This window comes from Polypterus senegalus, chromosome 1, assembly GCF_016835505.1.
Source record: "Polypterus senegalus isolate Bchr_013 chromosome 1, ASM1683550v1, whole genome shotgun sequence".
NCBI classification, from domain to species: Eukaryota; Metazoa; Chordata; class Cladistia; order Polypteriformes; family Polypteridae; genus Polypterus; species Polypterus senegalus.
In genome coordinates, this window is record NC_053154.1 from 314,267,726 (window position 1) to 314,279,137 (window position 11,412).

At 40.7% G+C, this 11,412-nt stretch overlaps 1 pseudogene; it reads left to right on the forward strand.

Annotated features, from left to right (window-relative positions):
- The first annotated feature begins 3,473 nt into the window (after positions 1-3,473).
- On the forward strand, positions 3,474-10,584 carry LOC120516650 (annotated as a pseudogene).
- Positions 10,585-11,412: the final 828 nt, after the last annotated feature.

The window sequence follows — 11,412 nt, forward strand, 5'->3', positions numbered from 1 at the left end:
AGCTACAGTTGTGTAAAAATGTATATGAACAGTAAACTGCAGGCATGGTGTTATTTATTGTTGCAAATATTTGAATTTAACCAGAATGAGAATTGAGTTGCAAACCACGAGACGGACGACTGACTAATGAAACAACGGTAGCATTGAAACACACAGTATTAACATTTATTGACATAATTCCATATTTGCTTGAAAATTTGAACTTGAACTATGTTTTGACGGGAAAATTCCAAACTGACTGTTTGGAAGCTCGCTTTGGTAATTATCGTCAATTATCTGGTACAAACTATCACATCTCCGTACAAGAGATTCAGGAGTCTGAAAAAAAATTGAAACTGATTAGTTTATTGCATGTTGTGTCTGTTTCTAAAGGTCAAGTGTCACTATTAGACTTCATTTCCCAATGTACTGAAACAACTAATAGTTCAAATGAAGACAATGTTGAGGTTCTTAATTCGTATTTGGTTACTGTTATCTCTAAATGTGATGATTTAATGTTAACTGAGGCAGAGTCAAAATCACTTCTATTTGTTGCTGGTTATGTAGGGTTTAAAATGGTCACAGGCGCAGTTCAGTGTGACATGTGCAGAAATTAGCTAGTCATGGATAAGTCATTGCATTTAGAATTTTCACAGGAATATAATTACCTGCTTGACTCAGACAGGGGTGGTCTGAAATGGCCCTCAGATTTGTTGGTTGAATGTGTTACACAAATGTTTTTGATTTTCCAGTCAATTGTTACTAATGCTGAATATGAGTCAAATTTTTTATTGTTAAAAATCAAAAATCTGCATTAATCTCACTGTTTAACGAACGCCTGAACTGATGTGGACTGCAAGTTGGTAATTGTGTTTCTGGGAAGAGTATCTGTGACTTACTGAAGACGTCCATGTCTACAGTGGCCAACATCTGTTTAAATAAGTATTGCAAGCTCGCCGCACATAAACGTGGTACTTTTAAGGAAAAAGCTAACCCCAAACGTAAACTGGCTACATTGACAAAAAAGAGGTAACCAATAAGCCAGTTCTTTTGATGTAACGTTCTGCTTTCGTACAGATTAATATCAGCACATTTGTTCATTTTGCTTATTTTATGATGGTATGAAAAAAATCATCGTTTATCATTAGTCATGCCAAAATAATGGCCGTTTGTATTTTATCTGGTGTTGCTTGTTATTTTTTTGATTTAACTGCATTAAAGTGGTAAATGTAGCTTTTCTTGTGATTATTAACGGGTAAATCTGCATTAGTTTTCACGTTACTTCTGTTTAATCCAGGAATATGTGATTTCCTGAGATGCATGTAAATATTCATTTTTCATATGGTGCCAACCACTCATCGCTGTGATTTTCTAGGTTTTTTGTTTTTTTTTCTTACTTTATCATAGTCATTTTCATATATGAACATTCAGTATTGCATTGTTTTATTCAATACAGTATTCAGTGTTACTTCTTAGGTTAATCTCATGTTTAAGGCATTAATTGCATTAATGTTGAGTTGCTGATATCTATATAATAGTCGCTGTTAAGTATGTCAAATATGTGATTTAAACGTTATGTGTGACGTTTTATATAAAAATAAATAAAATGCATAACGCAACTGACTTGCCTTTATTTCACGCATTGCATTAATTAATTTTACACGGGAATAATTTATTTACACGAGTACAACGCGACAGGTTCTCTATATGCGTCTGTTGCTGCTGTAGCACCTCAATTGTGACGTCACCACAGGCATGAGCGGGCCTTGTTTTTTGAGACGGCATTGGCTGCGCACAGAAAGTTTTATAACAGCACAGCGGCCGTGTATCCACAATGGTAAGGCTGGTTACGTGGATGCCAGAACGACGAACAAAGGTGTAAATGTCACGCAATATTTCATCAAAACGCAAGAAAGAGCAGGGACGGAAAGTAATGAAGTACGATCACTCAGAGGCGTAGCTAGGGTTTTCAGCGCCCGGGGACAACTGAAGATTTCGCGCCCCCTCCTGTTTGCCAAAATGCAATGGGGAAGGGAAAGAAAATTTTAAAAATGTATTTAAAATAAAAGTATTTTAAGAAAAAAAATTCATATAATGATAACGCCGCCACGTGTTCTTTAAAATCTAAATCCGTCATTAGTTTTTGTAAGAAAAAAATCGTTTTCCGCATTTAAAAATGATTTCAAAGAAAGCATATAGCAAATTATAAAGCAAAAATAATTATATATTTATAAAAATCACTTACAATTTATTCGTACGAAAATATGATGGGGAAATGTCTAGACTTTTGCAGCCATCTACAAGAATACTTCACCACAGCCCAATCAATTTGCTATCAAAAACATAAACACAAATCACTTGGCACACAGAAATGGCATGTCATTTTTCCGCATCTGTACTTAAGTAGATTACATTATAGCTCGACTTTCTATACTTTTCTGCCTGGCTACGCGTTATAATTTAGAGTCACATGAACGGTTCCTTCTGTTAGAAAGGCTCTGTTCATTCAATTGTGAGAATCGATTCAGTAGCGCGCCACATGAAAACTAAAGCGCATGCGTGATGCCGTCAGCCTCATTCCTTTAGAGCAGCGTTTGTTAAACACGTCTGTGAAGGGTTAAAATTGTAGGCGCGACTCAAGGATGTGACGACCTTTGGCGATTTTGAGGGGGTGAATCAACAGAGTGCCATGGAGGTGTTTTATACTAAATGAAGTTTCAATGATCGTTGAGAACTGGTCGGTCCCTCATTCCCTGTTCACCTTTAGGATATTCATTAAAACTGACGTTTATCAGCATCATTTACATAATTCTTAATTAGAATGGCACAACCTGTACTCGGGGCTGTTTCTGGCATAAGCGCCCTCTAGTGGTCATGGCGTATTACTGCAGAATTCTGTAGAGATTCCTATTTTTATTTTGTTTGGAAAATGTAGTCCAGACCAGACCAGAGCACAAAGAAATGGTTATGTTGTGCCCCTCAGCAGCGCCTGCACTGTCTGCACTAATTCGCAACACAATCTGTCATATACGTCATATACAGTACTAGTGCAGGTAGTGTGCCAGGCATCTCCTACAATGTGTGGCCTTCTTGCTACCTGTGCGCTCCTAACGTGACTGGGCCATCTTATCAGCATTATAGGGTCACTGTTTTAAAAGCAAAAAAGAAACATCAGGGGTCCCTATGCTCCTGGAGCCCCCGGCCAGTGCCCATGCATTAAGACGGCTCTAGAAAGGCAGAGCCGTTTAAATTTTGGCAGTTAGTCAGTTCCAGGACCAGGAGTCAGGACTCACGCCCCCGGTCTTCCCACGTGACGAGCAGCCTGCCAGACACACACACAGATTGAGTGACGGCCGACCCGGGTGCTGTGAGCAATTGAGTAGTGCAGGCCATAGACATCGAGTTACTAGACGCCTCTTGACCAGCAGAATCATACGTCAACGTCGCCGCCATATTGCGAGTGGCACTGCTGTGGAGTGAAGTAGTGAATAAAGATGCCTGACGCACGTTCTGCTTGGGACTGTACAAACCGCTGTTCGCTCCAAACCAGATCCCGGGGAATTACATTTCATAGGTAAGACTGAAGAACTGTTTTGGTTATATTTGGCCATTAGAAAATCCCTTTTTATAATCTTCACTTTAGCTACGACAGGCTAAGCAAGCAAAGATATGCATTCATGTGCTCAAGTGAGCCTCCAAACAACATTTTGGCTAAATGTATTTAGTCACTATGTAGATTGTTGTTAGCTGTTAACATTACTCAGTTTGCCAATAGACGTCAGAAAGACGGATGCCAAAACCGAACTGCCCAAAGATAGATTTCGATGTACCAAGCAAATGGCGATACGTTCTAAATTACTTACGGTTCCGGAGCTGTCAAAGGGTTTAAGTCAGTCGACGATGTTAGTCCTGGAAAGTACCCCTTACCAAACCACCGTTCCAAAAACCAACCGAATTTACTGTTATCTGCTCGAACCAACACTGACTTACTATACTCGGCCGTCCAGCGGCGTCACTGAAGCATTCGAACATTCTTAGCCAATCATGCAATACTGCATCCACGTTTGCCACGTGATGTTCTAACTACAGAGGCAGAGTCCCATTGCATGGTTCTAACTTGTATTGAGTCGAGGTATTGACGTGAACACCATACATACGGATAGTATCAAATTATATATAAGGATATGCAACTTTTTTAAAAGGAGTGTTAATTGAACTGACTATAGCAGACTTGTCATCTTCTTAAAATGACTTTTTTATTTGATATTGACAATTAAGGACTTTCCTCCCACAGTCCAAAGACATGCAGGTTAGGTGCATTGGGGATCCTAAATTGTCGCTTGGTGTGTGGGTGCCTGAGTGTGCGCCCTGCAGACCCTGGTGACCCTGTAGTGTAGCTAGATAGGTAGATAGATAGACAGAGTGAAAGGCACTATATAACAGATAGATAGACAGATATGAAAGGCACTAAATAAGAACGACAGATAGATAAATATCTATCCATTATCCAACCCGCTATAAACTAACTACAGGGTCACAGGGGTCTGCTGGAGCCAATCCCAACCTACACAGGGCGCAAAGCAGGAAACAAACCCCAGGCAGGGCGCCAGCCCACCACAGGGCGCGCGCACACACACACCAAGCAACACTAGGGACAAGTTAGAATTGCCAATCCACCTAACCTGCATGTCTTTGGATTGTGGTAGGAAACCCATGCAAACTCCATGCAGGGAGGACCCTAGATAGATAGATAGATAGATAGTTAGTTTTGGTTATATTTGGCCATTTGAAAATCCCGTTTTATAAACCTTAACTTTAGCTATGCCAGGCTAAGCTATCAAAGCTATGCATTTATGTGCTCAAGTGAGCCTCCAAACAACCTTTTGGCTAAACGTATTTAGTCACTAACTATGGAGATTGTTGTTAGCTGTTAACATTTCTCAAACTATGAAGGTTTCCCAAAGAAATCCACCTCAGGAAGCAGTGGGAGGTCAGGTAGCCCTTAGACAGGAAGGTTTCAGCGCCAATGACCCATCCAGGCTCTGCAGTGAGCACTTCAGACAGGAGGATTTTGACAGGACAGGTCAGACTGTTCGAATCAGAGATGGAGCTCTTCCCTCTGTGTTCAGGTTTCCACCTCATCTCCAAAGGGTAGGTGTGTATTTAGGCTATAAGGATTAGAGAGTCAGTGAAAAGTCATTTTTTTAAAAGGAATTAGCCCCATGAACCTTAAACTTCTTCATAATATTTGACACTGTTGTCACAGGAACATCATGCTGCTTGGAGAGGGTCTTCTACCGCTTTGCCTTATTGTTTTTTTGATTTTATTAAAAGCATGTAACATTCCATACAATCAAGTCAAACTTAAGAAAACTAAATTCAGTTCAACTCCCACCCATGAGGAAGAGAGGAAGGCCAACAGTCAGAGTAAAACTTTTGAGAGTAGAAAGAGAGAAAAGAATCTTTCTCCCCAATATACAGTACATGCTTATTCTAAAATGTTACTGATTATGTCCTGCCAGGTTTTAAAAAGGTTTTGAACAGATCCTCTAAGTGCAAATTAGATTTTTTCGAGTTTCAAATACAGTTAGGTCCATTAATATCTGGACAGAGACAACTTTTTTCTCATTTTGGTTCTGTACATCACCACAATGAATTTTAAATGAAACAACTCTGATGCAGTTGAAGTGCAGACTTTCAGCTTTAATTCAGTGGGTTGAACAAAACGATTGCATAAAAATGTGAGGCAACTAAAACATTTTTTGAACACAATCCCTTCATTTCAGGGTCTCAAAACTAATTGACCAATTGACTCCAAGGCTATTTGATAGGCAGGTGTGTTCAAGTCCATCGTTACGTCTTATCAATTAAGCAGATAAAAGGCCTGCAGTTGATCTGAGGTGTGGTGCTTGCATGTGGAAGATTTTGCTGTGAACAGACAACATGCGGTCAAAGGAGATCTCCATGCAGGTGAAAGAAGCCATCCTTAAGCTGCGAAAACAGAAAAAAACCCATCTGAGAAATGGCTACAATATCACGAGTGGCAAAATCTACAGTTTGGTACATCCTGAGAAAGAAAGCAAGCACTGGTGAACTGAGCAACGCAAAAAGAAATGGACGTCCACGGAAGACAACAGTGGTGGATGATCGCAGAATCATTTCCATGGTGAAGAGAAACCCCTTCACAACAGCCCACCAAGTGAACAACACTCTCCAGGGGGTTGGCGTATCGATATTCAAGTCTACCATCAAGAGAAGACTGCATGAAAGTAAATCCAGAGGGTGCACTGCAAGGTGCCAACCACTCATAAGCCTCAAGAACAGAAAGGCTAGATTGGACTTTGCTAAAGAACATCTAAAAAAGCCAGCACAGTTCTGGAAAAACATTCTTTGGACAGATGAAACCAAGATCAACCTCTACCAGAATGATGGCAAGAAAAAATATGGAGAAGGTGTGGAACAGCTCATTATCCAAAGCATAGCACATCATCTGTAAATCATGATGGAGTCAGGCAGTGTGATGACTTGAGCGTGCATGGCTGCCAGTGGCACTGGGACACTCATGTTTATTGATGAGGTGACACAGGACAGAAGCAGCCGAATGAAATCTGAGGTGTTCAGAGACATACTGTCTGCTCAAATCCAGCTGAATGCATTCAAATTGATTGTTTCATGATGCAGATGGACAATGACCCAAAACATACAGCCAAAGCAACCCAGGAGTTTATTAAAGCAAAGAAGTGGACAATTCTTGAATGGCCAAGTCAGTCACCTGATCTTAACCCAATTGAGCAGGCATTTCACTTGTTGAAGACTAAACTTCGGACAGAAAGGCCCACAAACAAACAGCAACTGAAAGTAAAGGCCTGGCAGGGCATTGAAAAGGAGGAAACCCAGCATCTTGTGATGTCCAGGAGTTCAAGACTTCAGGTTGGCATTGCCAGCAAAGGGTTTTCAACCAAGTATTAGAAATGAACATTTGATTTCCAGCTATTTAATTTGTCCAATTACTTTTGAACCCCTGAAATAAAGGGATTGTGTTAAAAAAATGTTTTAGTTGCCTCACATTTTTATGCAATCATTTTGTTCAACCCACTGAATTAAAGCTGAAAGTCTGCACTTCAACTGCATCTGAGTTGTTTCATTTAAAATTCATTGTGGTGATGTACAGAACCAAAATGAGAAAAAAGTTGTCACTGTCCAAATACCTAACTGTAGCATATGACATCAGTTACCCACTGACTTAGAATAAGAGAGTTAGGATTCTTCCAGTTGAGCGAGATAAGTCTACATGCCAATAGTGTAGTAAAGGAAATCACAGTTTGTTTGTCCTTCTCCACTTTAAGCCCATCTGGAAGGACACCAAACACAACTGTTAGGAGGTTATTGTGACGCCAAGGCTGTCTGAAAGGCACTTTCAGAATGAGGTTAATTTGGTGCAGGCCCAGAACATGTGACCCAGTGAGGCTGGTACTTGATTGAAGCGTTCGCAGGTTGGATCTCGCCCTGGAAACATTTTGGACAGTTTTAGGCGAGACAGATGTGCTCGATATATAACTTTGAGTTGAATAATTGTATGCTTTGCGCATATGGAGCTCGATTGAAATCTCTGCATTCTGTTCATGTTTTTAAGCATTTTATTTTCTTTTATATTAGCCAGTGGCAACCAGGAGCACACTGACTTCAGTGAGGGCACAGGAGAGCCTGTCAGTTGACCGTTCTTTGCCTGTCCAAGAGACTGAAGCTCTGCCTGATCCCAGTGATGGGAGCACTAAGGTCCTTTTCAAACCTCTGTTAACACAACCCCCTATCCCTCATCATGCTTTTCAGATAAACTAATGCATACACATGCATATACAATGTAACATGATGCTGTTGAATCAGATACACGCACGCATGCAGTGCTCGCGGCAGAATTGAGGGGTGATGTGATTACAAATGCAGACCAGCAGACAGCACATTGTACTAACTATGAATTGACTGGTGTGATATAAATTTGACTCCTTGTGTCTACTAGGACCACTCCTACATGCTGCCTACATCTCTTGAAAATGTAAGGGCTAGACTCAATGAAACCTTATCTAGGGTGGAGAGCATGGAAAGCGAGAAGAGAAATGCTAAGGATCGAGAACGGAGAGCAAAGAACACAGTGCATGGTCTTCTGTAAGATTTGAGGGAGAAGGACCTCATTAATGAAGAGCTGAAAGAGAGGCTGGATTTATACTCAGGTAAAATAGAAATAAAATACAAAATATGGAGGAAATGGTATGTAGTTAAGTGTAAAATTCCTTAAGACATTATAATTATTACTTCAAGGGGACTTTCTAATTTGTCTGTGCTAAATGAATTTTAGATCTTCCAGTGCATCTCCTGTCAAAACAGAGCCATGAGCATACAAAAGACCAGAAAGAGTTTGCCCTCGGCCTCCAAAGCCTACAATTATCTGAGGGAGTCTTTCCATCTTAATCTCCCACATCAACATACATTGCAAAGGTATTCATCCATTTAAAGTGTTCTTTCTATTTTACAGTATTTTAATCCCTTAACTCTTTCAGGGCTGATGTTGACTTTTGTCAAAAGGAGGAGTTGACGATAGTAATCAACTGTCAACTGTGACAAAACCAACCGTTATGTTTTAGTTGGAGTCTTGGTGCTAGAAAGAATGTTAGCTTCGTTGGTTTTGACCGAGATTTCCTGCACTCCCATGAGTAGCAAGGCACAAACAATGGCAAAAATGGCCGTGACACCTGGCGAGAGATCCAAGTGGATGTAAAGCAGAACACTCTGGGGACGATGTTTGACCTGTTCTCTCTGAACTGGACTATGACTTGTCAGACTCTGATTTTGAGACAAGCGATCGAAGATGATTGTGAGGTTCCGGCTTCAGCTGATTGGTCCCCAGGTATTTGTGGTGCTGATCATGTTCAAGTAGCTGACACACCTATGGCACTGTTCGCCTGGGACGACTGCCACTTAACAATGACAAGAGGTAGAAACCAGATTGCGGTGCACTGCAACAGTGGCTACTGCTGCTGCCCCAGCCACGCAAAAACAGTCTGCCAGCCACAGCATGCAACAACAGACATTTCATGTTGATGTTTGTGTGACGCCATTGCTTTTCAGAAAACTAAAAATATTCACCCCTCAAAGAGTTAATCATGACATGAACTAGGTAAAAAGTAGTGTAGTTAATCAATAAATCATCTCTATATATAATATTCATTTGGATCTTGATCTTTGTTTGTCCGCGAATGAATTAGAAGAAGAAGCACTAGATGGCAGTAGAGAGACAGCTAAAACATAGGCATTGCATTAAGAATCTCCTCCAGGCTTATACTACTGAAGACTGTAGTACTCCAGCCACACCTCAAAACACAGACATTCAAACTAAACAAATTGTTGCGGTAAATTAACTAAAGAGATCTTCATTTAGATCTTGATCTTTGTTTGTCTGCGAATTCCAGCATGTGTAGACCACCTTCCAGTTTAGTACGATGTTGTTACTCATGGATGTCAACAATGTGCCGGAATAAAGAAAGGGGTGGTGGACAGTGTTACGCTGGTTAGCTTCTGAAGCCTGGTTAGAGAATGAGATTGCCGAAGATAAAAGGTACGTGCTTACGCAACATATGAATGAAAGAAAGACAGTGGGTAAAATGAATGACAACGTAACAGCACGTTCCAGAAATTATTATTGTTACGTTGTAGCCGGCGAGTGCTGGGCGTCTCACAGTTGTACCGTGGCTTGCTCACATGTCAGTGAAGTGTTCCCTATTTATGCTTTAAAGAGACAGGATACCTATGTGCCCCTCTTTTATAACCATTGCTCCGTGTATATTGCCTTACTCTGTGGATTGCCACAAAGCAACCTGTAAGATCTGAGAAAGGTTGAGAAGACATCGTGAGAGGAAACGACAGCGTCGTGAAAACGAGACGGACTGTGAACGGACAGAAGCAGAAATGCACCTACACCACCACATGATTACTATTCGGACAGTGATTCAGAGTAGGACGTTCCTATCGAATCAATATCCAAGGGTTTTCTTTTGTAATTTTGTTTCCCTTATAAAAAATCATAATGCTGTGTGACGAAGGGCTCAGTTCATGACTGGCAGCCGTGTTTAAACAGGGAACCCTGCACAGACAACTTTAACACGCGCAACATAGTTGGGCGCACATGGCTAGTAAATAAATAATGATGCATAATACATAGAAGCCTTTTAAGTAAATCCCCATCATCGTGATCAAATTGTTGCTTATGGTTAACGGCCACAGTGATTATTAATTGGTCCAAAAAATCCTTAATTGGGCATTTGGATTAAATTAGATTTTTTCCGTATACCAAGGTGGATGAGTTCTGTAGATGCCAACCCTGGACTCAGCATGATGATGTTGGATATGTTGAGACGAAGACAACAAGAAGATCTGGCTAAATATGAATGCATGAGTCTTCTATTGGATGCCATGGCCATCAAGAAACATGTCCAATATGATCCACATACCCAGAAAATGTCTGGCTTTGTGGATATGGGGGATGGAGTGAATAAAACACATGTGGACACAGAAGCTTTTGTTTTTATGGTGGTTGGCCTACAAGGCCATTGAAAGGATGGCCAGGACTACCCAAAAAAGACATAAATCATTTGCAACGAGTGCAGAATGCAGCTGCTAGAATCCTAACTGGGAAAAGAAAATCCGAACACATTTCTCCAGTTTTGATGTCACTACACTGGTTGCCTGTGTCATTCAGGATTGACTTTAAAATACTGCTTATGGTTTATAAAGCCTTAAATAATCTGCTCCATCTTATATATCGGAATGCCTGACACGTTATATTCCAAATCGTAACCTTAGATCTTCAAATGAGTGTCTCCTTATAATTCCAAAAGCTAAACTTAAAAGAAGTGGTGAGGCGGCCTTCTGCTGTTATGCACCCAAAATCTGGAATAGCCTGCCAATAGGAATTCGCCAGGCAAATACAGTGGAGCACTTTAAAACACTGCTGAAAACACATTACTTTAACATGGCCTTTTTATAACTTCACTTTAACTTAATACTGATACTCTGTATGTTCAATTCTTCATAATAACTATTCATGGTGGCTCTAAAATCCGTACTGACCCCTACTCTCTCTTCTGTTTCTTTTTCTGGTTTCTTTGTGGTGACGGCCTGCGCCACCTCCACCTACTCAAAGCATCATGATACACCAACATTGATGGACTGAAAGCCAGAAGTCTACGTGACCATCATCATCAGGTCCTTCCATGAAAACCCTAAATACAAAGAGGACTGTTTGACTTATGTTAGGTAGATTGCCCAGAGGGGACTGGGCGGTCTCGTAGTCTGGAACCCATACAGATTTTATTTTTTTCTCCAGCCTTTGGAGTTTTTTTTTGTTTTTTCTGTCCACCCTGGCCATCGGACCTTACTCTT